The sequence below is a fragment of the Protopterus annectens genome, chromosome 2.part2, assembly GCF_019279795.1.
Source record: "Protopterus annectens isolate FY-2018-M chromosome 2.part2, PAN1.0, whole genome shotgun sequence".
In the NCBI taxonomy this organism is placed as follows: domain Eukaryota; kingdom Metazoa; phylum Chordata; order Ceratodontiformes; family Protopteridae; genus Protopterus; species Protopterus annectens.
In genome coordinates this window covers 918,040,451-918,064,815 of record NC_056730.1, presented here as the reverse complement: position 1 = coordinate 918,064,815, position 24,365 = coordinate 918,040,451, and the positions used below count along the sequence as shown (strand labels likewise).

The following is a 24,365-nucleotide window of genomic DNA, read 5'->3' as shown; positions in this document are numbered from 1 at the left end:
GTGAAAGCCCTGTGTCTCACCCGTACTGCCAATGTATGTTATGTCATAGACACTCAAATAACAACATAACACACTCCACATAAGCCATATGCAAGGCCATGTGAATAAACCACAGTAACATGTCCACCATGTCCCACTGCATGAACTGTGGACCAACACCAAAACATAGCTGTGATGAGGTGATAACTATAGGGGAAGTATCAGAGAATGTATGCATAATGTATGGAAGAGAATAGAATAATAGGGAGGTGGGAGCATGGGCAGCATGGAATGTTCAAGGTGCAACACACAGCCATGTGCACATACTATCCCTGACTGAAAACACAAAAATGGGTGGCTACAAACCTGCCCGTATACCACAATAGAGGTGATGTCCTGGCTTATGACCCCTGCCTCTGGGTAACCTGTGTGAATCTATACAACAGTGAGGTATTGCCACAGCAAGATAAGGCCATACTTTCATGCCGATCGATGCACAAGTATGGAATCATCTGGCAGCACTGTACCAAGGTGCTGAACTGGATACACAGACCCAGCAGCAAGTGTCTGCAGCTCCCCCTCCAGAATGGCATAAATTTCCATGAATATGTAGGCATTTGACCACAATACTGGACACAGCTGCATTCACCCTGTGTTTCCCAGGATATCAATGTGAGAAAAAATGTCCACCTGACAATACTTGAGGACATAAAACTTTGCAGTGTATAACAGTACACATGTCTGAATATCTTTGCTAACACCAGTACCATGTAGCAGAAGCAGCACAGACACAGTCACCTACAATACACACTATCCCATGCAAAGTGTGGCCCCATATTGCCAACTGATCTACAGATATCCTGCAGAAACAGTTTGCTACCTGTAGGTGTAGAACACAAAGGTCTGCACTGGAGTACAAACTACCTGGAATGGATCCACACATTCAATACAGAAGGGGATACTGGGCATTCTCCCATACTTAGAGAAATGAAGGCAATGTCAGACAACATGCTGAAAGGTCACACTGGGCATGTTCACACACTTAAACAAATGAAGCCCATGTCTGCCAACAACAATGGACCATGCATATCTGACAGTTACAGATGTTAGTGCATACACTCCTCAGTATGCACCAGTCATGCTTTGCACACACATTGGATAGGAAAACACACATACATCCAAGGACAACACACTATAATATGCCAAAAGTACACATACATAGATGTGTGGAAGAGAGTGACAGTGACAAAGAGCCTTCCATCATGAGGCCTGTCCCACCCAGCACACAGCCAGATGGCTACAACCACATGATGTGTAAATGTCACTCACTGTAGAAATTAGCCACTGGTATCCCTCAGCAATACAGACTCTGTGGTGCAAGTGCTAGCTGTGCAACATGTCTGTACAAGTCAGTAGTCATCTAGCAGCTGTATACACGTACCTGCAGAATATAAATCTGCGTGTGCCTGAGTGTGATGTGTCTACCGCTAGATGAATGGGTTATGGCCCATGCACATACACTGCCCTCCCCATAGCCCTACTATGACAAGCCTGCTGATGTCATTCACTTTGAAATACACCATTGGGAAAGGAGTAGCCCAGTAGTCTATGTGGTGCATCCTCTAACTGCATAATGCTGTAGTGTAATAAAGTAATCAGGTAGGAGTTCTAATCCCAGACATGGCAACTGTGTATGTTTGTGTGCATCTCTGTGTAGGGAGCAATGCTTTTTAGGCTAGTCACACTCACTACAATTCAAATGCCCTACTTTGGCAAGGCTGCTGATGTCATTCCCAGTGAAATACACCTTTATTAAAGGAGTAGCCCAGTATTCTCCATGGTGCATCCTATAACAGCGTAATGCTGTAGTGTGATATAGTACTTTGGTAGGGGTTCTGTTCTCACACATGGCAAGTTTGTATGTTTATTTGTCTGTGTAGGGTGAGATGCTTTTTTCTGATAAAAATTTTATTAAGATCAAAACTAAAACATACAACTGTTATAAAATAATTGATAAGATTTTTGACACAATAGATGAAAATAGAAAATATTGATACAAAAACAAAAATAAACATAACTATTTACAAACGTGTTCACTACCTATGGATGAAGTTTACTATTTAAATTAAAAAAAAAAATAAAATGAAACTAGATTCATTTTACTGGTTTACCAGTAGATAATTTATACTTTTCCAATAATTGTAAGTTGTTTTCCTTGATGATCAAGCTCTGTCACCATTTCAAATTTAGAGACTTCCATGAGAAGATCTTTAAAGTTTTCAAAAGAAGGGATTTGAGAGGATTCCAATTTTTAGTGATTTCTTTCCTGGCAATTGATAGAACAGACCACAGAATTGAATATTTTTTTGAATTGACACAATTTGGGACTGGAGTGTTAAACAAACTAAGTGATTTATTGATTGAAAAAGTATCTGTAAAGATAGCTTGTAGGAAGTTGTTGATGTCATCCCAAAATTTCTTTAAAAGATGACAATCATAAAATGTGTGCCCAATCTGCATTAATAACTTTCTTACATCTCCAGCATAAAACGTTTTCTTTAGATATCTTGTTGACTTTAAACGGAGTAAGCAATGATCTGTTCAAAAATCTCCAAGTAAAAATTATCCATTTATGTGAGGATGTAGTTTTACGAGCTGATTGGAGTATACATAATTTATCAATATCTGAAGGATAAGAATTATTAATGGTGGTAAAAGATTTCCAATAATTCTCTGAATGAATATCTAAGTCTGATTTTATTGATTTGTATATGTGAGGGAGACTAATTTTATTGGAGTCATTCTGCTGAATGAGAACCATTAAATACTGTATTAGCATGGGGAATATTGTTTTAGTTGAAGGAATAAGATCAAGCTTATCTTTGATATATTTCCTAGTTTCTTGTAAGTTAAGCCAAGAGGATGAATCAAGATTATTCTCTTCAATAAGAATGTTAAGTGATTTTAACTCATTATTATTCATCATTTGATACCAAACTAGTAAATGCTTTTGTTTAAATAAATACATTTTATGATAATCTGTAGTGAAGATGATATTATGAGTATAGGCTATAGGGAAAATAAGAAATATCCAGTATTCATATAATTTGTGTCTAAGAATAAAGTTTTTGAAAGATTTCAAAAGTAAAATTATGTAGTTAGATCTATATAATTGAATATAATGATATGAAAAAAAAATATTTTAATCTCCAAATAAAAGTATTAAGTTTAACATAGTATTATTAGGATTTTGAGATAAACAAAGAATATAATCTTTCCATTTAGCTGAATATGTACCACCTATAAGAAGAGTAATAGTTTTAATTATGGCTGAAATAGCATACAATTCTAGATTAGGCAAAGCAATACCACCATTACCCCAGTTGAACATTTGGATAGATAATGCAGTTCTAGGTTTAATTGGATGCCAGAGGAACTTATTAATGAGATAATTAAACTTTTTAATTGCTATATGGGTAGGGGGTATAGATATAGACTGTATTATATACAATATTTTAGGAAGTAAAACCATCTTTATAAGTGACAACTTTTCATCCATTGAGAATCTTATTTTTAACCATGAGCTTGTTAGATATTCTATTATTTGAATACTTTTGTTGAAATTTATTTTTAATATATCTTTTAAGTTATTAGAAATAACTATACCTAGATATGTTATTTGTTGAGTTTGAGGTACATATTTCTTAAAATTATCTTGAATGTTGAATTGTTTTGACCAACTAGGAGAATTTGTGTTTTATTATGATTAAATCTAAGACCTGAGTTTTTCTGAAACTTGTCCATATTAATAAATAACTCTGTCAAGGTAGGATTTTTACCCCCCAAAGTAATCAAGATGTCATCCGCAAACAGTTGTATTTCTGATGTTTCATTAAAACCCAAATCATAACCTTTAATGTTAGTATTATCCCTGATCAGATTAGCCCATGGTTCCATAATTAAGGCGAATAAAACAGGAGATAATGGGCAACCTTGTTTGGTTCCTTTTTCAATAGGTATAAATTGTGAAATATAGCAGCTCATTTTGACATATGCTTGACAACCAATGTAAAGTTGGATAATAAGATTTATAACATTTTTGGAAAAGTTAAGTTCTCCCAGTAGACTAAATAAATAGTCCTAGTTTATTGTGTCGACAGCACAATTTATGTCTAAGCTAATTATAGTTAGGTTATCTTTAAAGTTCTTAACTGATTCTATTAAGGTTAGTATTCTCTTAATGTTGTCATATGAGGTTCTGTTAATAATAAAGCCAGTTTGATTAGAGTCTAATAAACTATGAAGGAAATTTTTTGAGTCTATTTGCATAAATAGACAAACATTTTGTAATATGTATTTAATAAAGAAATCAGTCTGTATGAATTGCATTTAGTAGGATCTTTATCCTGTTTTAGAATAGGAGTGATACAGGTATATTTCCATGATGGTGGAATTAAATTTTTAGTTTGGGCTATACTGAAAACTGAGTGTAAAATTGAGAGAGCTTTTATAGGTAAAATTTTATAAATTTCAGGGAAGATACCATCATTACTCGGGGCTTTGTTTTGTTTTAATTTGTACTTGAATGTCATTAAGGGTTATTTGTCTGTCTAATGATTCAACTTGTTGAACAGATAACTTTACGGCTTTATATCAGTTATGGGGTTTATGAACTCAGTAGACTGATTAAGTTTAGAAAAAAATTCTCTAAATTAATTTAATATGTTATGAAGACCAGAAACCTTTTTCTTTTTTTGAGGTGAATAAAGTTCCTTAATGTGATTAAATGTATTCATTATTTTAATTTTGTTGGCAAGCATATTTATGGCTCTAGGGTTTGATGAAAAAGTAATAAATTTAAACTTCTCTAAACTAATCTTTATCTTATGATCTAAAATCTCAAGATACGTCTTATTTAAGTAATCTATACATTTTTAATAGTTTTATCTTCCTTGTTTTTTAAAATGAGTAGATTCAAATTATCAAGTTTTGTTTGAATCTCTTTTAACTCTATATCCCATGTAATTCTTTTTTTTATACCAATCAATTATCCTACCATATAAGTAGGCTTTCATTGCGTCCCATATGAACATTTCGGAAGTGTCTTTAGTGGTATTGCGTTCAATAAAGTTTTGAACTTCTGTAGTTATGAAGGATTTAAAACCATTCAAATTAGAGATGCAAGCTGGAATCCTCTTTATCTGAACATTATATAATGAGTAAATAGACAAGTCAAAGGTTATAGAATTATGATCAGAGAGGGGACATGCAATCACTTTAACATTATATAAAGAATCAACTAAATTATTAGAAATAAAAATTCTGTCTATCCTGAAAATGAGTTATGCCTGTGAGAAAAAAGTATAGAATAATGATTCAATATCTGCATAGCTATTTATATCTCTCAAACAAAAAGAATCAGTAGATTATTTTAGTAACCTCGCAGTGGATGAAATCCTCCTTTTTCCAATGAAGGTAAAGTCCTTACTATCAAAAATACAGTTAAAATCACCAGCTAGAATCATGTTGCCATTTGAAAATTGAGTAATGTGTTTTATATGTTGCTGTGCTGTTTTATGTCCAAAACCAGGAATCCAATATATGTTAAATAATGTAAATATTTTACTATTAAATTCTGTTGTGATGGATGCTACCATACCTTTATTATCTTGGCATGTATCTATTATTCTAGGAACAGGGAGTCTGTTATTCCATAGTATTGCAACACCTCTTTTTTTAACATGTTCAGAACTAACTAGCAGAGAGAATGATTTAGAGTCTAATTTGGTAATGTCATCCAATATTAAATGGGTTTCTTGTAAGAATATCAGTTGAGAATTTTGAAGTTTAAGATATTTAATTAAATATCTCCTCTTGTTTGGATTGTTTAAACCATTCACATGCAATGTAAAGAAGTCATGATTTAAATTGTTTGCATAACAACACATTCTAACTCTAAGTGTTACTAGTTGTTTGACTGCTAATATATGAGAGAGAGATATAGGGAACACAACAATAATTATATAAATCCTATAATAAGGTAGTAAAACCAAAGATAAGTTTAAATAGTGGTCATTTATGTGAGTTGTAGTGAACATCAATAACAATATTTTCAAAAATATATAACACAAACTATTAATTAAGAAAAAAACCCAAACCCTTCTGGAGTTAAAAACTCCTAATTTGAGTGACATCAGTCACTCAAATTGTCTTTCAAACTAGCAAAAAATTACAGTCAGGAACTGCCTAGTTATGATCTTAGATGTATTAATACAGTATGACGTAACAAAAATCCAATAAACCATTTATTAGTGGTATATAGTACTACGGTACTACATGCTAGAAATAGATAATGAATATCAATACCAGTCTGTTAACAGATACTGTAATGTTTGTAAATGCATAGTCCGTAGTGAGATGTAAAGGCAGTACAAGAGTAATATAAATAGAATATTTCTGGGAATAATAAAAAAATATATGACACTAAAGACTAGTCAACTACCTTAATTATATTCTATCTTACTCTTCCACTACCTATAACATGTTACCACATTTCACTAAGACCATGCTCTGAAATGAATTATAAGATGTCATGAAGCGATGAGTCAAGAAATCTAGGTTAAAGAATGTGGTAATTAATAAACAGCATTAAAATTATCATTCTTAAAAAAAATAAAAAGAGATTTCAGATAAACTGTATAAAAGACAATGCTATAAAATGTAACTGTTGCATCACTTACATTCTAGAAACAAAAATAAAGATAATACCATAAACAATAAGATACTCAATTATGTCAGAATAAGTAGAGAGATGAAATAGTTTTGTTACTAAAAAATGAATAATTTGTTATGTATTAAACAATAACATTGCAGTATGCGACATAAGACAGATACATTAATTATTATGATATAAAAAGAACAAACCAATGCTTGTTTCTATTCTCTTTTTCTTCTTTCCTCCTCCCTCCCTTTCACTTTTAAAAAGCCATGTAATTAAAACTTATATTATTACATATACAACAGTATGTTAGCAAGTTAGTATTTCTTTTTTTTAAACTCTACTTTTCAAATCATCTTTTTTTATTTCTCATTCCCCATTCTTCCTTTTCCTTTAAAACAAAAAATGCATAGCAAAACAATAAGAATGGATTATAAAAAGTATTAAAGCTGACAGTGAAAATAAAATAAGCAACAGTTCAATTAGTTCAATTTTATATGTATATATAGATCATCAAAGTCCAAGAATAATCAATACTTGTGGGACTAAATATAGTACCTTGCTATATGGATCTCAAGTTTCTTTAGTTTTCCTTCTTTCACTCTTCCTCATGACATCCTACTGTCCTTCCCTGCTCTTCCTCTAACAGTTCTGTGATGGCTTGGTACTGCTATTTAGATCAAAATGATCATAATGTGATGAACGAGTGAACGAGAGGTTGATACTAACAAGATGACATTCAAAAGTTGCAGACAACAGTAAATACATATTGTTTTGATCTTCCGTTTAGAAGTATGATAAATCATACACTGAGTGCTTTGTTAAAGAGGTCAGAGTGCTGATGACATCATTCTGCGTCGGAAAGTCAACTAACAGCTGATCTTTAGCCAACAAATGTGAACAGCTAGCTGGAAGCTGCAGCAGGAAAAAAAGGTGAGCGAGGCATGCAGGACAACATCCAACAAATCTAGGAAGTGCTCGAGACATCACGAATACACCAAGAGCAAATGCAAATGTCACCGCATGAATCAAATCCAAGCACTAATACACAAGATAGCAAAATGAAGCAAAAAAACAACAAACAAATAAACCCACAAAGAATCCCACAAGAAAGTCCATGGCCAACACAAGATTTCCCCAAAAACAGCAGGACACCAAAAAGATAGCGTCCATCAAACAAATCTAACAAACCCCAGCGTATACACACAAAAGCACATTCAAATAACTCATCCAACAACGTTAACCTGTCAGCAATACATCAGAGATAAAAAAACAAAATAGCCAAGACCCACAAACCTTAAAAAAGGAAAGAATCACTCAGACTGAAAAAAACAATAAAAAGTAAGAACCAGTACACCACAATGCATATAGCCTGCTCCTACAGTCCAAATGTAACTGTAAAATAGCAGAGTAACCAACCAAGTAACTTCTAGTTGAAAAGGATAAGATATGAAGTGTCAAAAGCAGGAGAACATAAATTCCTTCTATCGTACATGTGAATGAATTATATCATGTGAAGGAAATTCTATGTCAAGTTAATGAACTAAATATTAATATTATTAGATCATAAGGTAACTTGAGGTTAATAACAATTGAATATGAAGCAAATAGCATAAAATTAAGTAGTTCATAACACAAACCAGTGAAGAAAGAAAAAAATGCAATTAGAACACTCACCTACTGAACCATTTTCATCTCACAAGACTTCTGGGTTATGTAAAACAAAATAAATAAAATAGAACTCAAGTCATTTATTTCTTTTTTAGTTTCTTTTTGTGGTCTAGAGATTTCCAGGAACCATTTTCCGCTAATCCCTTGAGGTTAATGGAAGCCCAGTCCATATCATCTATTTTATCCAGGATTTTATTTGATTTTATATATGTGATGGCTGGTTTTAGTTCAATCAGGTAGGAGGGTGGTGTAATGGTTAAGGTGTTTACCTTATAAACACAAGGTGCAGGGTTTGATTCTCACATCTGGTAATTGGCTAGGCTTAAAGGGGCCCACAAGGACAGTTAGCATAGTATGACCCTTTGAACCTATTTAAGGCTATGAAATGGTAAAGCTTTCTTTAGCATATGGCCATACTACCCTGAATGCACCCGATCTCGTCTGATCCCAGAAGCTAAGCAAGGTCGGGCCTGGTTAATACTTGGATGGGAGACTGCTTGGGAATACCAGGTGCTGTAGGCTAGGCTTGTTCTGACTCAGCAAAGCTCCTCGTGGTCCTGCAGAGTGGTGCTAGCAGCAGACAGATGAAAAAGAGTGACTGCTACCTGATTTTAAGTACCTTTTACAGCCTTTACATTTGCAGCTGTCTATTCTCACCGAACAGTAAGTAAAAACTGATCTTTTGTTAGAATTAAGCTGGTTTTCTGCATTTATTTAATACATGCACTTTAAAGTTTGTCTCTTGTTGATTTAACTGTTGAGGCTGCTCACTCAAGTGCGCTAGCCTGTGTAAGTATTTACTATGCATTTTCTGTTGCCTGTTTAGAAAAAAAGAAAAAAAAAATCCTTGTTTTCTGCCTTTGCTTAGCTAGAAAAGTCCCTAATACAGGTATTACTGTAATCTGGACTTTATAGTTCCTATGTTGCCCATATCCTTACTTCGATATAAGGAAGCTTCTTTGTTCACCAGTGGGAGTGGGGAGCTTTGAGCAGCCAATCTGTCCATGGAGGAGTGACCTCAGCACAGAATCTTGTTGTTTATTGGCCATTTTGGGCTAATTCCTAGCTCTTTCAAGTCCCCTGTTTAAAAACCCACTTTGGTGTGTTTTTTTGCACTTGTTCCGACTCAGCAAAGCTCCACTTGGCCCTGCAGAGTGGTGCTAGCAGCAGAGAGAATAAAAAGAGTGACTGCTACCTGACTTTAAGTACCTTTTACTGCCGTTACATTTGCGACTGTCTATTCTCACTGAAGAGCGAGTAAAAATTGCTCTTTTGTTATAATTAAGCTGGTTTTCTGCATTTATTTAATACCTGCACTTTAAAGTTTGTCTTTTGTTGATTTAACTGTTGAGGGTGCTCATTCAAGTGCGCTAGCCTATGTAAGTATTTACTGTGCATTTTCTGTTGCCTGTTTAGAAAATATATATATATATATCCTTGTTTTCCTGCCTTCCTGAGCTAGAATAGTCCCTAATACAGGTATTGCTGTATTCTGGACTTTAGAATAGTTCCTGTGTTGCCCATATCCTTACTTGGATAGAAGGGAGATTCTTTGTTCACCAGTGGGAGTGGGGAGCTTTGGGCAGTGATCTCAGCACAGAATCTTGTTGTTTATTGGCCGTTTTGGGCTAATTCTTAGCTCTTTCAGTCTCCTGTTTAAAAACCCACTTTGGCATGGTTTTTGCACTTGTTCCGACTCAGCAAAGCTCCTCTTGGTCCTCCAGAGTGGTGCTAGCAGCAGAGAGATGGAAAAAAGTGACTGCTACTTGATTTTCAAGTACCTTTTACTGCCTTTACTTTTGTGACTGTCTATTCTCGCCGAAAAGCGAGTAAAAACTGCACTTTTGTTAAAATTAAGCTGGTTTTCTGCCAAGTTTTTCTTTTGTTGATTTAACTGTTGAAGCTCCTCACTCAAGTACGCTAGCCTGTGTAAGTATTTACTGTGGATTTTCTGTTACCTGTTTAGAAAAAATATATATATCCTTGTTTTCCCACCTTCCTGAGCTAGAATAGTCCCTAATACAGGTATTGCTGTATTCTGGACTTTAGAATAGTTCCTGTGTTGCCCATATCCTTATGTGTATAGAAGGAAGCTTCTTTGTTCATCAGTGGGAGAGGGGAGCTTTGAGCAGCCTATCTGTCCCTGGAGGATTGACCTCAGCACAGAATATTGTTGTTTATTGGCCATTTTGGGCTAATTCCTAGCTCTTTCAAGTCCCCTGTTTAAAAACCCGCTTTGGCACAGTTTTTGCGCTTATTCAACTCAGCAAAACAGCTCATGGTCCTGCAGAGTGGTGCTAGCAGCAGAGAGATGAAAGAGTCACTGCTACCTGATTTTCAGTACCTTTTACTGCCTTTACCTTTGTGACTGTCTATTCTCACCGAAAAGCGAGTAAAAACTGCTCTTTTGTTAGAATTAAGCTGGTTTTCTGCATTTATTTAATACTTGCACTTTAAAGTTTGTCTTTTGTTGATTTAACTGTTGAGGCTGCTCACTCAAGTGCACTAGCCTGTGTAAGTACTTACTGTTCATTTTCTGTTGCCTGTTTAAAAAAAAGAAAAAAACAAAAAAATCCTTGTTTTCCCACCTTTTCTGAGCTAGAATAGTCCCTAATACAGGTATTGCTGTATTCTGGACATTAGAATAGTTCCTGAGTTGCCCATATCCTTACTTGGATAGAAGGAAGCTTCTTTGTTCACCAGTGGGAGTGGGGAGCTTTGAGCAGCCTATCTGTCCCTGGAGGATTGACCTCAGCACAGAATCTTGTTGTTTATTGGCCATTTTGGGCTAATTCCTAGCTCTTTCAAGTCCCCTGTTTAAAAACCCACTTTGGCACAGTTTTTGTGCTTGTTCGACTCAGCAAATCTCCTCGTGGTCCTGCAGAGTGGTGCTAGCAGCACAGAGACGAAAAAGAGCAGTGCGTTTTTTGCGCTTGTTCCAACTCAGCAAAACACCTCATGGTCCTGCAGAGTGGTGCTAGGAGCAGACAGATGAAGAAGAGTGACTGCAACCTGATTTTAAGTACCTTTTACTGCCTTTACCTTTGCAACTGTATATTCTCACCGAAAAGCGAGTAAAAACTGCTCTTTTTTTAGAATTAAGCTAGTTTTCTGCATTAATTTAATACCTGCACTTTACAGTTTGTCTTTTGTTGATTTAACTGAGGCTACTCACTGAAGTGCCCTAGCCTATGCAAGTATTTACTGTGCATTTTCTGTTGCCTGTTTAGAAAAAAAGAAAAAAAAAAATCCTTGTTTTCCCGCCTTTCCTGAGCAAGAATAGTCCCACATACAGGTATTGCTGTATTCTGGACTTTAGAATAGTTCCTGTGTTGCCCATATCCTTACGTGGATAGAAAGAAGCTTCTTTGTTCACCAGTGGGAATGGGTAGCTATGAGCAGCCTATATGTCCCTGGAGGAGTGATCCCAGCACAGAATCTTGTTGTTTATTGTCCATTTTGGGCTAATTCCTAGCTCCTTCAAGTCCCTGTTTAAAAACCCATTTGGGGCATTTTTTGTGCTTGTTGCGACTCAGCAAAGCTCCTCCTGGTCCTGCAGAGTGGTGCTAGCAGCAGAGAGATGGAAAAAAAGTGACTGCTACCTGATTTTAACTACCTTTTACTGCCTTTACCTTTGTGACTGTCTATTCTCGCCGAAAAGAGAGTAAAAACTGCTCTATTGTAGAATTAAGCTGTTTTTCTGCATTTATTTAATACCTGCACTTTAAAGTTTGTCTTTTGTTGATTTAAATGTTGAAGCTGCTCACTCAAGTGCACTAGCCTGTGTAAGTATTTACTATTCATTTTCCGTTGCCTGTTTAGAAAAAAAGAAAAAAAAAAATATCCTTGCTTTCCCGCCTTTCCTGAGCTAGAATAGTCCCTAATACAAGTATTTCTGTATTCTGGACTTTAGAATAGTTCCTGTGTTGCCCATATCCTTACGTGGATAGAAGGAAGCTTCTTTGTTACCAGTGGGAGTGGGGAGCTTTGAGCAGCCTATCTTCTCCCTGGGGAAGTGATCTCAGCACAGAATCTTGTTGTTTATTGGCCATTTTGGGCTAATTCCTAGCTCTTTCAAGTCACCTGTTTAAAAGCCCGTTTGGCACATTTTTCAACTTGTTCTGACTCAACAAAGCTCCTCCATGTCCTGCAGAGTGGTATTAGCAGCAGAGAAAAGAAAAAAAGTGACTGCTACCTGATTTTAAGTACCTTTTACTGCCTTTACCTTTGCGACTGTCTATTCTCACCGAAAAGTGAGTAAAAACTGCTCTTTTGTTAGAATTGAGCTGGTTTTCTGCATTTATTTAATACTTGCTCTTTAAAGTTTGTCTTTTGTTGATTTAACTGTTGAGGCTGCTCACTCAAGTGCACTAGCCTGTGTAAGTATTTACTGTGCATTTTCTGTTGCCTGTTTAGAAAAAAAAATATCCTTGTTTTCCCGCCTTTCCTGAGATAGAATAGTCCCTAATACAGGTATTGCTGTATTCTGGACTTTAGAATAGTTCCTCTGTTTCCCATATCCTTACTTGGATAGAAGGAAGCTTCATTGCTCACCAATGGGAGTGGGGAGCTTTGAGCAGCATATCTGTCTCTGGGGGAGTGACCTCAGCACAGAATCTTGTCGTTTATTGGCCATTTTGGGCTAATTCCTAGCTCTTTCAAGTCCCCTGTTTAAAAACCCGTTTGGCGCAGTTTTTGCACTTGTTACGATTCAGAAAATCTCCTCCTGGTACTGCAGAGTGGTGTTAGCAGCAGATAGATGAAAAAAGTGACTGCTACCTGATTTTAAGTACCCTTTACTGGCTTTTCCTTTGTGACTGTCTATTCTCGCCGAAAAGCAAGTAAAAACTGCTCTCTTGTTAGAATTTATTTAATACCTGTCTTTTGTTGATTTAACTGTTGAGGCTGCTCACTCAAGTGCGCTAGCCTGTGTAAGTATTTACTGTGCATTTTCTGTTGCCTGTTTAGAAAAAAAAAAAAAAAAAATACTTGTTTTCCCACCTTTCCTGAGCTAGAATAGTCCCTAATACAGGTATTGCTGTATTCTTGACTTTAGAATAGTTCCTTTGTTGCCCATATCCTTACTTGGATAGAAGGAAGCTTCTTTGTTCACCAGTGGGAGTGGGGAGCTTTGAGCAGCCTATCTGTCCTTGGAGGAGTGATCTCAGCACAGAATCTTGTTGTTTATTGCCTGTTTTGGGCTAATTCCAAGCTCTTTCAAGTCCCCTGTTTAAAAACCCACTTTGGCATGGTTTTTGCGCTTGTTCCGACTCAGCAAAGCTCCTCGTGGTCCTGCAGAGTGGTGCTAGCAGCAGAGAGGCATAAAAGAATGACTGCTACCTGATTTTAAGTTCCTTTTTCTGCCTTTACCTTTGCGACTGTCTATTCTCGCCGAAAAGCGAGTAAAAACTGCTAGAATTAAGCTGATTTTATGCATTTATTTAATACCTGCACTTTAAAGTTTGTCTTTTGTTGATTTAACTGTTGAGGCTGCTCACTCAAGTGCGATAGCCTGTGTAAGTATTTATGGTGCATTTTCTGTTGCCTGTTTAGAAAAAAAGAAAAAAAACAATAAAAAAAATCCTTGTTTTCCCGCCTTTCCTGAGCTAGAATAGTCCCTAATACAGGTATTGCTGTATTCTGAAGCAAATCAGAAGACCAAAACTTGTAAGCAAAAATTCCAGCAAACCTTGGATCCTGGTAAAATGATTTATTGTAGATTAAAACAAAAACACACTTGACCATCAAGAAAGACTCCTTTGTAGTACTAAACACTTTCTCCCTCAAAATAAACGGGCATCTTCAGAGTACAAAAAACAAGACTCAGTCCATCCCTTAAATAATGAATGTGTAAGTGAATAATTACATCAATTAAAATTAATTGACATCAACAGGAAATTATAGTAGAATCAAAAAACTCAGAAAATAGCTACCTGACGAAAAAAGTACATGTAAATGTAAACAATATTGAAATAATAACTTACTCAAAAAGCTATTTACAAACCATAAATACAAAACATAAATACAAAATGTTCAACCTATTATTGATAACTATTAATATATAAATATGTAAATATATAAATATCAAGAAGTTAATCTAAATACATAAATAACTTAAGTATAAATATATATTTAAATATGAAATTAATTAAAATTCACTTTATTAAAAATTTGAAATGTTAAAAACTGGTGTGTTATAATAGAAACCAATGTATTTTGATGTTATAAAAAATGTTTCATATAAAATGTGATTTCAATTTGAGTATGCTCAAAATAGAAATATACTCATTGATGCCTGGCCAATTGCTAGCATTTAACCTTAATTGCCATAAACATTCCTTGGCTTCAAGCATTGCTTTCTCATCTCCACCTTTAAGTACATTGTGTGGGATTCTGTCTATAACAAAAAACAAAAATCTTTTAAAGTTATGACATTTAGTACTATGGTACTATGGTTGTATAGAGCACTTGTGTGTTTATGTTTTTTGATATCTCTCAAGTGCTCCATAATGCATTGTCTTAACTTCCTAATTGTTTTGCCTATATAGAAGGCTGGGCAAACAGTACAAGACGCGGCATAAACAACCATAGATGAATTACAATTGCAATGGCCAGAACATCGAATGGTTTTTACAAAGTTGGCTATTGTGATACACGGACTGTCATAAATGTATCTACAAGTATGACATGCCCCACATCTACTCATCTTAGATTTGTTAAAAATGTCAGTTTTGCTACTATTTTCAAAGAGATTTTTTAAGTTTTTACCTCTACTGTATGTCAACTTAGGTTTAGCACCCAGGATGCCTAATAGTTCAGCATCACTTTGAATAGTACTAAACCATGTTTCCTGAACTATATTAACTATTTTTAGTGATGTCTCATTGTAGGGAATTATAAAAGTGTCATGTCCTACCGCTGTTGAGTTAGATTCGACTGAACTAGGTAGACCATACCTAATAATAGGTTTGTAGAACACTGGTCTTTTGGCTGCAATTTCTTTACTAATTTGGTAAACAAATTCATGTGGGTATCCCCTAGTGAGAAACATGTTAATTAATTTTTCCAACTCCTTTGAAAATAATATGTCGTCGCTAACAAGTCTTGACAGTCTGACCACCTGCCCTTTTACTAAATTTCTTTTTTGGTGGACTGGGTGGCAGCTGTCAAAATGCAGAAAGGAGTTGGAATATGTTGTCTTCCTAAAAATATTGGACTCAAACTGGTTGTTATTCACTGACAGAACAATATCTAAAAATTCACAATGATTAGTAAAAATGTGGCTGGTAAATTTAAAAAATCTAGTAGTTTCACATAAGAATTCTATAAATTCAATAAACTCATTCTTAGAGCCACCCCAAAATATAAGAATGTCGTCCAAATATCGTAGATATAACAACACCTTACCCCAATGTCTACTGTTGAAAATCTATTCAGACTCCCATTGTGCCAAAACTAAGTTTGCATAAATGGGGGCACACCTAGCCCCCATTGCTACTCCTGTTTTTTGCCTTTGCCTGTAGTACTCTTCATTAAAGTATAAAAAGTTATTCTCCAGTACTAATCCCGAGCATTTCAGTAAGTAATCGATTCTCAGTGGTGCTCGCAATACTATGTTTATTTCAACAGGTTTCAAACATTTCCAACCCTTCCCGGTGAGGTATAACTGTGAATAAATTCACCACATCAACTGTTGTCATAATAAATGGGGAGTTGAAGTCAAAATTCATTGCAAATTTTCTCACAGAATCTAGACAGTGCCAAGAGTACTTTAAAATGTAGGGTAATGAATTCAATATATTTTTACATTTGAAATCTACATATGCAGCTAAGGCTTCTGTCTTGGATCCCCTAGCTGACACAATGGGTCTAAATGATGGATTTGATGAACTTTTGTGGATTTTGGGGATCCCAAAAATAGAGGGAGCAATGGGAAATTCAACAGAAATAAAGTTGAAAACTTCTTTGTCAACCCTCATATCCATAAGAAATTCATATAACAGCCAATCAATTTTTGTGTATGCTCTGTTTATTTCATGTTTACTAACTTTGTCATAAGTGTCAGTGTCTTCCAGTAGTATAGTCATCCTGTTATAATAATCGATACTAGACATAATGACTACCCCCCCACCCTTATCGGGTTTCATAATTCTGTATTTGTCTGAAAATGTAAGTTCCTTTAGACAAAATCTCTCAGCCGATGTCAAATTGTATTTTGTATTAGTCTTGTTAGTTAAAGTCCTTCTTATTTGACTCTCACATAATTTCTCAAATACTTGTATCATGGAATTCATAGGGGGAATAAATGTACAAGAACACTTAATAGAAATTACTCTTGAATCAACTGTAGAACTACCTGTGTTGTGAAAAAACATTTTCAAATTTAACAATCAAGTATAAGTTTTAAGATTCACCAACACATTCCCTATATCTAAATTGAAGGTTGGCACGAAAGTGAATCCTTTACTAAAAAGTGATAAATATTCTTTACCAAATTGTTGGTCAGTAAAATTGTATAAATTAAAACCATTAAATGATGTATTTGAACATAAAGATGAGGTCAAACTTTCCAACCCTACATTACTAGTCATGGTGGTGTCAATAATATTTTGTAATGTATCAAAAAATTGCTCAGATAAATTATTGTTGTCAACAACTCTACGTTCTTTATAAATATCTATATTGTGTGTAACATTGTTAGGTTGTTCTATTTGTGCCATGAATTGGTTCTGTAAAGAGGTTGATTGTGACTTGGGCGTTGATGATAATTGTAATTGCCCTGTCGTTCTCTCAACCTTTCTGACCTCCTTAGCACTGGTTGTTCAAAAAAAACAGAATGTACTACTTCGTAACTATCTGTATTGTGGTTATTGTTGGCTCTATGAGGTTGCCCCTCCATAATATTGGGGTTGTTTGCACTGTGGCCATTACTCCCTATTGACTTACTGTAGTGTTTCATGTTTTTATATTCCTAAAAAATGAACATACACCTTTTTATTTTGGTAGTCAAAAGTGTCCCTTTCTATTTTATGGTTTTTAATATCAAGACCTTTATTAATGAATCTGTCCATATCTCTATAGATATCATCCAGTCTAAACTTGTTGTGTTCAAGCAAAAGGTCTTGTCTGATACTTCTATCCAAAAAACACAATTTCTCATTCATAACATTCAACTTTTCAGTATTGTTACGTATGATGAGTCTCAGAAGTTCTAAACCTGTTCTATCGAAAATCTTTAACAGTTCATCAAAAATGTCTGTACCTTCAACAAAACTGTGTGGTAACTTGAATACTCGTAGTCCTTTAGGCACTTGGCCCAATTCGAGTGAACGTTCCAAAAATGCATTATCCATTTGTAAGGATTTGAAGGATTTGAGTGTTTTCTCAAATTCGGCGAACTGCGAATTCAAGTTACCCATATCATGTTGTGCTGTATTCTGCCTCCTTACCAAGGAAGGAGCGGCTAGGAAATGCTTTAGTTCAGTCACTGGAATGATGGTTTTACTGTTAGATCCACGAACAGCACGACTGTATCCGTCCCTAGAGTTCGGCGCCATATTTGGAGGGGGTTCAGTGATGTCTGTATCCCCTGATGTCACCACTCCTTGTGGCGGACTGTACGAACGATGTCTAGCTGACGGTCTCTGTCTGCTGCTGGTATTAGGCGTAGAATGTAAAGTGAGTAAACGTTCCTGTGAGTCAGTAATAACTATTTCCCCATCGCCGGCTTGTTGGTTAATTTGTTCTTGCAACGTTTTGATAAGTTTTTGTGTTAACTCCATATGTTCTAACATAAGTCAATTCATACTGAAACAGTTGGGTTAATGCAGCCACTTAGCAAAAAAATGTATATATATCTGTCTCTTGTCGCTTATCACTTTGAACAACTTCTACAATCGTGAATTCAAATAATTGCGTTTAAAAGTCAAAAAGTCAAAAAGTAAAACAATACTGTTTTGTAAAATACATAACATAAAATGGGATGACTGGTATAATTGTCGATGTGTCTGTTACTGTTCTTGTTGCAAAAGAACTTGAATAGAGAAAAATCACTCGAACCAAAAGTCACTCGAAATGATAGAACAGTCACTTAAAGTCATAGAAAAGTTATCGAACACGCTTGTTTGATGGTCAAAACAAAACAAATAACACAACCAATATTCCAAGGGTAGCTGAAATGAAGTCGCTGAAGCAAATCAAAAGACCAAAACTTGTAAGCAAAAATTCCAGCAAACCTTGGATCCTGGTAAAATGATTTATTGTAGATTAAAACAAAAACACACTTGACCATCAAGAAAGACTCATTTGTAGTACTAAGCACTTTCTCCCTCAAAATAAACGGGCATCTTCAGAGTACCAAAAACAAGACTGAATCCATCCCTTAAATACTGAATGTGTAAGTGAATAATTACATCAATTAAAATTAATTGACATCAACAGGAAATTATAGTAGAATCAAAAAACTCAGAAAATAGCTACCCGATGAAAAAAGTACATGTAAATGTAAACAATATTGAAATAATAACTTACTCAAAAAGCTATTTACAAACCATAAATACAAAACATAAATACAAAATGTTCAACCTATTACTGATAACTATTAATATATAAATATGTAAATATATAAATATCAAAAAGTTAATCTAAATACATAAATAACTTATTAAGTATAAATATATATTTAAATATGAAATTAATTAAAATTCACTTTATTAAAAACTTGAAATGTTAAAAACTGGTGTGTTATAATAAAAACCAATGTATTTTGATGTTATAAAAAATGTTTCATATAAAATGTGATTTCAATTTGAGTATGCTCAAAATAGAAATATACTCATTGATGCCTGGCCAATTGCTAGCATTTAACCTTAATTGCCATAAACAATCCTTGGCTTCAAGCATTGCTTTCTCATCTCCCCCTTTATGTACATTGTGTGGGATTCTGTCTATAACAAAAAAACAAAAATCTTTTAAAGTTATGACATTTAGTACTATGGTAGTATAGAGCACATGTGTTTTTATGTTTTTTGATATCTCTCAAGTGCTCCATAATGCATTGTCTTAACTTCCTAATCCTTTTGCCTATATAGAAGGCTGGAAAACAGTACAAGACACGGCATAAACAACCATAGATGAATTACAATTGCAATGGCCAGGACATCGAATGTTTTTTTCAAAGTTGGCTATTGTGATACACGGACTGTCATAAATGCATCTACAAGTATGACATGCCCCACATCTACTCATCTTAGATTTGTTAAAAATGTCAGTTTTGCTACTATTTTCAAAGAGATTTTTTAAGTTTTTACCTCTACTGTATGTCAACTTAGGTTTAGCACCCAGGATGCCTAATAGTTCAGCATCACTTTGAATAGTACTAAACCATGTTTCCTGAACTATATTAACTATTTTTAGTGATGTCTCATTGTAGGGAATTATAAAAGTGTCATGTCCTACCGCTGTTGAGTTAGATTCGACTGAACTAGGTAGACCATACCTAATAATAGGTTTGTAGAACACTGGTCTTTTGACTGCAATTTCTTTACTAATTTGGTAAACAAATTCATGTGGGTATCCCCTAGTGAGAAACATGTTAATTAATTTTTCCAACTCCTTTGAAAATAATATGTCGTCGCTAACAAGTCTTGACAGTCTGACCATCTGCCCTTTTACTAAATTTCTTTTTTGGTGGACTGGGTAGCACCTGTCAAAATGCAGAAAGGAGTTGGAATATGTTGTCTTCCTAAAAATATTGGACTCAAACTGGTTGTTGTTCACTGACAGAACAATATCTAAAAATTCACAATGATTAGTAAAAATGTGGCTGGTAAATTTAAAAAATTTAGAAATTTCACCTAAGAATTCTATAAATTCAATAAACTCATTCTTAGAGCCACCCCAAAATATAAGAATGTCGTCCAAATATCGTAGATATAACAACACCTTACCCCAATGTCTACTGTTGAAAATCTATTCAGACTCCCATTGTGCCAAAACTAAGTTTGCATAAATGGGGGCACACCTAGCCCCCATTGCTACTCCTGTTTTTTGCCTGTAGTACTCTTCATTAAAGTATAAAAAGTTATTCTCCAGTACTAATTTCGAGCATTTCAGTAAGTAATCGATTCTCAGTGGTGCTCGCAATACTATGTTTATTTCAACAGGTTTCAAACATTTCCAACCCTTCCAGGTGAGGTATAACTGTGAATAAATTCACCACATCAACTGTTGTCATAATAAATGGGGAGTTGAAGTCAAAATTCATTGCAAATTTTCTCACAGAATCTAGACAGTGCCAAGAGTACTTTAAAATGTAGGGTAATGAATTCAATATATTTTTACATTTGAAATCTACATATGCAGCTAAGGTTTCTGTCTTGGATCCCCTAGCTGACACAATGGGTCTAAATGGTGGATTTGATGAACTTTTGTGGATTTTAGGGATCCCAAAAATAGAAGGAACAATGGGAAATTCAACAGAAATAAAGTTGAAAACTTCTTTGTCAACCCTCATATCCATAAGAAATTCATATAACAGCCAATCAATTTTTGTGTATGCTCTGTTTATTTCATGTTTACTAACTTTGTCATAAGTGTCAGTGTCTTCCAGTAGTATAGTCATCCTGTTATAATAATCGATACTAGGCATAATGACTACCCCCCCACCCTTATCGGGTTTCATAATTCTGTATTTGTCTGAAAATGTAAGATCCTTTAGACAAAATCTCTCAGCCGATGTCAAATTGTATTTTGTATTAGTCTTGTTAGTTAAAGTCCTTCTTATTTGACTCTCACATAATTTCTCAAATACTTGTATCATGGAATTCGTAGGGGGAATAAATGTACTAGAATGCTTAATAGAAATGACTCTTGAATCAACTGTAGAACTACCTGTGTTGTGAAAAAACATTTTCAAATTTAACAATCGAGTATAAGTTTTAAGATTCACCAACACATTCCCTATATCTAAATTGAAGGCTGGCACGAAAGTGAATCCTTTACTAAAAAGTGATAAATATTCTTTACCAAATTGTTGGTCAGTAAAATTGTATAAATTAAAACCATTAAATGATGTATTTGAACATAAAGATGAGGTCAAACTTTCCAACCCTACATTACTAGTCATGGTGGTGTCAATAATATTTTGTAATGTATCAAAAAATTGCTCAGATAAATTATTGTTGTCAACAACTCTACGTTCTTTATAAATATCTATATTGTGTGTAACATTGTTAGGTTGTTCTATTTGTGCCATGAATTGGTACTGTAAAGAGGTTGATTGTTACTTGGGCATTGATGATAATTGTAATTGCCCTGTCGTTCTCTCAACCTTTCTGACCTCCTTAGCACTGGTTGTTCTAAAAAAACAGAATGTACTACTTCGTAACTATCTGTATTGTGGTTATTGTTGGCTCTATGAGGTTGCCCCTCCATAATATTGGGGTTGTTTGCACTGTGGCCATTACTCCCTATTGATTTACTGTAGTGTTTCATGTTTTTATATTCCTTAAAATGAACATACACCTTTTTATTTTGGTAGTCAAAAGTGTCCCTTTCTATTTTATGGTTTTTAATATCAAGACCTTTATTAATGAATCTGTCCATATCTCTATAGATATCATCCAGTCTAAACTTGTTGTGTTCAAACAAAAGGTCTTGTCTGATACTTCTATCCAAAAAACACAATTTCTCATTCATAACATTCAACTTTTCAGTATTGTTACGTATGATGAGTCTCAGAAGTTCTAAACCTGTTCTATCGAAAATCTTTAACAGTTCATCAAAAATGTCTGTACCTTCAACAAAACCGTGTGGTAACTTGAATACTCGTAGTCCTTTAGGCACTTGGCCCAATTCGAATGAATGTTCCAAAAATGCATTATCCATTTGTAAGGATTTGAAGGATTTGAGTGTTTTCTCAAATTCGGCGAACTGCGAATTCAAGTTACCCATATCATGTTGTGCTGTATTCTGCCTACTTACCAAGGAAGGAGCAGCTAGGAAATGCTTTAGTTCAGTCACTGGAATGATGGTTTTACTGTTAGATCCATGAACAGCACGACTGTATCCGTCCCTAGAGTTCGGCGCCATATTTGGAGGGGGTTCAGTGATGTCTGTATCCCCTGATGTCACCACGCCTCGTGGCGGACTGTACGAACGATGTCTAGCTGACGGTCTCTGTCTGCTGCTGGTATTAAGTGTAGAATGTAAAGTGAGTAAACATTCCTGTGAGTCAGTAATAACTATTTCCCCATCGCCGGCTTGTTGGTTAATTTGTTCTTGCAACATTTTGATAAGTTTTTGTGTTAACTCCATATGTTCTAACAGAAGTCGATTCATAATGAAACAGTTGGGTTAATGCAGCCACTTAGCAAAAAAATGTATATATATCTGTCTCTTGTCGCTTATCACTTTGAACAACTTCTACAATCGTGAATTCAAATAATTGCGTTTAAAAGTCAAAAAGTCAAAAAGTAAAACAATACTGTTCTGTAAAATACATAACATAAAATGGGATGACTGGTATAATTGTCGATGTGTCTGTTACTGTTCTTGTTGCAAAAGAACTTGAATAGGGAAAAATCACTCGAACCAAAAGTCACTCGAAATGATAGAACAGTCACTTAAAGTCATAGAAAAGTTATCGAACACACTTGTTTGATGGTCAAAACGAAACAAATAACACAACCAATATTCCAAGGGTAGCTGAAATGAAGTCGCTGAAGCAAATCAAAAGACCAAAACTTGTAAGCAAAAATTCCAGCAAACCTTGGATCCTGGTAAAATGATTTATTGTAGATTAAAACAAAAACACACTTGACCATCAAGAAAGACTCCTTTGTAGTACTAAGCGCTTTCTCCCTCAAAATAAACGGGCATCTTCAGAGTACCAAAAACAAGACTGAGTCCATCCCTTAAATACTGAATGTGTAAGTGAATAATTACATCAATTAAAATTAATTGACATCAACAGGAAATTATAGTAGAATCAAAAAACTCAGAAAATAGCTACCTGACGAAAAAAGTACATGTAAATGTAAACAATATTGAAATAATAACTTACTCAAAAAAGCTATTTACAAACCATAAATACAAAACATAAATACAAAATGTTGAACCTATTATTGATAACTATTAATATATAAATATGTAAATATATAAATATCAAAAAGTTAATCTAAATACATAAATAACTTATTAAGTATAAATATATATTTAAATATGAAATTAATTAAAATTCACTTTATTAAAAACTTGAAATGTTAAAAACTGGTGTGTTATAATAGAAACCAATGTATTTTGATGTTATAAAAAATGTTTCATATAAAATGTGATTTCAATTTGAGTATGCTCAAAATAGAAATATACTCATTGATGCCTGGCCAATTGCTAGCATTTAACCTTAATTGCCATAAACATTCCTTGGCTTCAAGCATTGCTTTCTCATCTCCCCCTTTATGTACATTGTGTGGGATTCTGTCTATAACAAAAAACAAAAATCTTTTAAAGTTATGACATTTAGTACTATGGTTGTATAGAGCACTTGTGTTTTTATGTTTTTTGATATCTCTCAAGTGCTCCATAATGCGTTGTCTTAACTTCCTAATCATTTTGCCTATATAGAAGGCTGGGAAAACAGTACAAGACGCGGCATAAACAACCATAGATGAATTATAATTGCAATGGCCAGGACATTGAATGGTTTTTCCAAAGTTGGCTATTGTGATACACGGACTGTCATAAATGCATCTACAAGTATGACATGCCCCACATCTACTCATCTTAGATTTGTTAAAAATGTCAGTTTTGCTACTATTTTCAAAGAGATTTTTTAAGTTTTTACCTCTACTGTATGTCAACTTAGGTTTAGCACCCAGGATGCCTAATAGTTCAGCATCACTTTGAATAGTACTAAACCATGTTTCCTGAACTATATTAACTATTTTTAGTGATGTCTCATTGTAGGGAATTATAAAAGTGTCATGTCCTACGGCTG

At 34.6% G+C, this 24,365-nt stretch overlaps 1 pseudogene; it reads left to right on the top strand.

Moving 5' to 3' along the window:
- Positions 1 to 8,771: 8,771 nt before the first annotated feature.
- LOC122796119 lies at positions 8,772 to 8,890 on the top strand (annotated as a pseudogene).
- The last annotated feature ends 15,475 nt before the right edge of the window (positions 8,891 to 24,365 follow it).